The sequence below is a fragment of the Pan troglodytes genome, chromosome 23 (genome assembly GCF_028858775.2).
Source record: "Pan troglodytes isolate AG18354 chromosome 23, NHGRI_mPanTro3-v2.0_pri, whole genome shotgun sequence".
In the NCBI taxonomy this organism is placed as follows: Eukaryota; Metazoa; Chordata; class Mammalia; order Primates; family Hominidae; genus Pan; species Pan troglodytes.
In genome coordinates, this window is record NC_086016.1 from 17,358,106 (window position 1) to 17,362,073 (window position 3,968).

Genomic DNA, 3,968 nt, shown 5'->3' on the forward strand with positions numbered 1-3,968 from the left:
AACGCACACATCACAAAGTTGTTTCTGAGAATGATTCTGTCTAGTTTTTATACCAAGATATTTCGTTTTCTAACATTGGCCTAAAATCGCTTGAAATCTCCAATTGCAATTTCCACAAAAAGAGAGTTTCAAATCTGCTCTGTCCAAAGAAAGGTTCAACTCTGTGAGCTGAATACACACAACACAAAGAAGTTACGGAAAGTTCTTCTATCTAGCATTATATGAAGAAATCCCGTTTCCAACGAAGTCCTCAAAGAGTTCCAAATATCCACTTGCAGACTTTACAAACAGAGTGTTTCCAAACTGCTCTATGAACAGAAAGGTTAAACTCTGTTTGCTGAATGCACACATCACATAGTAGTTTCTGAGAATGATTCTGTCTAGTTTTTATACGAAGATACTTCCTTTTCTAACATTGGCCTCAAATCGCTTGAAATCTCCAATTGCAATTTCCCCAAAAAGAGAGTTTCAAATCTGCTCTGTCCAAAGAAAGGTTCAACTCTGTGAGCTGAATACACACAACACAAAGAAGTTACTGAAAATTCTTCTGTCTAGCATTATATGAAGAAATCCCGTTTCCAACGAAGTCCTCAAAGAGGTCCAAATATCCACTTGCAGACTTTACAAACAGAGTGTTTCCAAACTGCTGTATGAACAGAAAGGTTAAACTCTGTGAGCTGAATGCACACATCACATAGTAGTTTCTGAGAATGATTCTGTCTAGTTTTTATACCAAGATATTTCCTTTTCTCACATTGGCCTCAAATCGCTTGAAATCTCCAATTGCAATTTCCACAAAAAGAGAGTTTCAAATCTGCTCTGTCCAAAGAAAGGTTCAACTCTGTGAGCTGAATACACACAACACAAAGAAGTTACTCAAAATTCTTCTGTCTAGCATTATATAAAGAAATCCCGTTTCCAACGAAATCCTCAAAGAGGTCCAAATATAACCTTGCAGACTTTACAAACAGAGTGTTTCCAAACTGCTCTATGAACAGAAAGGTTAAACTCTGTGAGCTGAATGCACACATCACATAGTAGTTTCTGAGAATGATTCTGTCTAGTTTCTATACGAAGATATTTCCTTTTCTAACACTGTCCTCAAATCGCTTGAAATCTCAAATTCCAAATTCCAGAAAAAGACAGTTTCAAACCTGCCGTGTGTAAGGAAAGGTTCAAATCTGTGAGTTGAATACACACAACACAAAGAAGTTACTGAGAATTCTTCTGTCTAGCATTATATGAAGAAATCCCGTTTCCAACGAAGGCGTCAAAGTGGAGCAAATATCCACTTGTAGACTTTAGAAACAGTGTTTCCAAACTGCTCTATGAACAGAAAAGTTAAACTCTGTGAGCTGAACGCACACATCACAAAGTTGTTTCTGAGAATGATTCTGTCTAGTTTTTATACCAAGATATTTCGTTTTCTAACATTGGCCTAAAATCGCTTGAAATCTCCAATTGCAATTTCCACAAAAAGAGAGTTTCAAATCTGCTCTGTCCAAAGAAAGGTTCAACTCTGTGAGCTGAATACACACAACAAAAAGAAGTTACGGAAAATTCTTCTATCTAGCATTATATGAAGAAATCCCGTTTCCAACGAAGTCCTCAAAGAGTTCCAAATATCCAGTTGCAGACTTTACAAACAGAGTGTTTCCAAACTGCTCTATGAACAGAAAGGTTAAACTCTGTGAGCTGAATGCACACATCACATAGTAGTTTCTGAGAATGATTCTGTCTAGTTTCTATACGAAGATATTTCCTTTTCTAACATTGTCCTCAAATCGCTTGAAATCTCAAATTCCAAATTCCAGAAAAAGACAGTTTCAAACCTGCAGTGTGTAAGGAAAGGTTCAAATCTGTGAGTTGAATACACACAACACAAAGAAGTTACTGAGAATTCTTCTGTCTAGCATTATATGAAGAAATCCCGTTTCCAACGAAGGCCTCAAAGTGGAGCAAATATCCACTTGTAGACTTTAGAAACAGAGTGTTTCCAAACTGCTCTATGAACAGAAAAGGTAAACTCTGTGAGCTGAACGCACACATCACAAAGTTGTTTCTGAGAATGATTCTGTCTAGTTTTTATACCAAGATATTTCGTTTTCTAACATTCGCCTAAAATCGTTGAAATCTCCAATTGCAATTTCCACAAAAAGAGAGTTTCAAATCTGCTCTGTCCAAAGAGAGGTTCAACTCTGTGAGCTGAATACACACAACACAAAGAAGTTACTGAAAATTCTTCTGTCTAGCATTATATGAAGAAATCCCGTTTCCAACGACGTCCTCAAAGAGGTCCAAATATCCACTTGCAGAATTTACAAACAGAGTGTTTCCAAACTGCTGTATGAGCAGAAAGGTTAAACTCTGTGAGCTGAATGCACACATCACATAGTAGTTTCTGAGAATGATTCTGTCTAGTTTTTATACGAAGATACTTCCTTTTCTAACATTGGCCTCAAATCGCTTGAAATCTCCAATTGCAATTTCCCCAAAAAGAGAGTTTCAAATCTGCTCTGTCCAAAGAAAGGTTCAACTCTGTTAGCTGAATACACACAACACAAAGAAGTTACTGAAAATTCTTCTGTCTAGCATTATATGAAGAAATCCCGTTTCCAACGAAGTCCTCAAAGAGGTCCAAATATCCACTTGCAGACTTTACAAACAGAGTGTTTCCAAACTGCTGTATGAACAGAAAGGTTAAACTCTGTGAGCTGAATGCACACATCACATAGTAGTTTCTGAGAATGATTCTGTCTAGTTTTTATACCAAGATATTTCCTTTTCTCACATTGGCCTCAAATCGCTTGAAATCTCCAATTGCAATTTCCACAAAAAGAGAGTTTCAAATCTGCTCTGTCCAAAGAAAGGTTCAACTCTGTGAGCTGAATACACACAACACAAAGAAGTTACTCAAAATTCTTCTGTCTAGCATTATATAAAGAAATCCCGTTTCCAACGAAATCCTCAAAGAGGTCCAAATATAACCTTGCAGACTTTACAAACAGAGTGTTTCCAAACTGCTCTATGAACAGAAAGGTTAAACTCTGTGAGCTGAATGCACACATCACATAGTAGTTTCTGAGAATGATTCTGTCTAGTTTCTATACGAAGATATTTCCTTTTCTAACATTGTCTTCAAATCGCTTGAAATCTCAAATTCCAAATTCCAGAAAAAGACAGTTTCAAACCTGCAGTGTGTAAGGAAAGGTTCAAATCTGTGAGTTGAATACACACAACACAAAGAAGTTACTGAGAATTCTTCTGTCTAGCATTATATGAAGAAATCCCGTTTCCAACGAAGGCCTCAAAGTGGAGCAAATATCCACTTGTAGACTTTAGAAACAGAGTGTTTCCAAACTGCTCTATGAACAGAAAAGTTAAACTCTGTGAGCTGAACGCACACATCACAAAGTTGTTTCTGAGAATGATTCTGTCTAGTTTTTATACCAAGATATTTCGTTTTCTAACATTGGCCTAAAATCGTTGAAATCTCCAATTGCAATTTCCACAAAAAGAGAGTTTCAAATCTGCTCTGTCCAAAGAGAGGTTCAACTCTGTGAGCTGAATACACACAACACATAGAAGTTACTCAAAATTCTTCTGTCTAGCATTATATAAAGAAATCCCGTTTCCAACGAAATCCTCAAAGAGGTCCAAATATAACCTTGCAGACTTTACAAACAGAGTGTTTCCAAACTGCTGTATGAACAGAAAGGTTAAACTCTGTGAGCTGAATGCACACATCACATAGTAGTTTCTGAAAATGATTCTGTCTAGTTTCTATACGAAGATATTTCCTTTTCTAACATTGTCCTCAAATCGCTTGAAATCTCAAATTCCAAATTCCAGAAAAAGACAGTTTCAAACCTGCAGTGTGTAAGGAAAGGTTCAAATCTGTGAGTTGAATACACACAACACAAAGATGTTAAGGAGAATTCTGTCTAGCATTATATGAAGAAATCCCG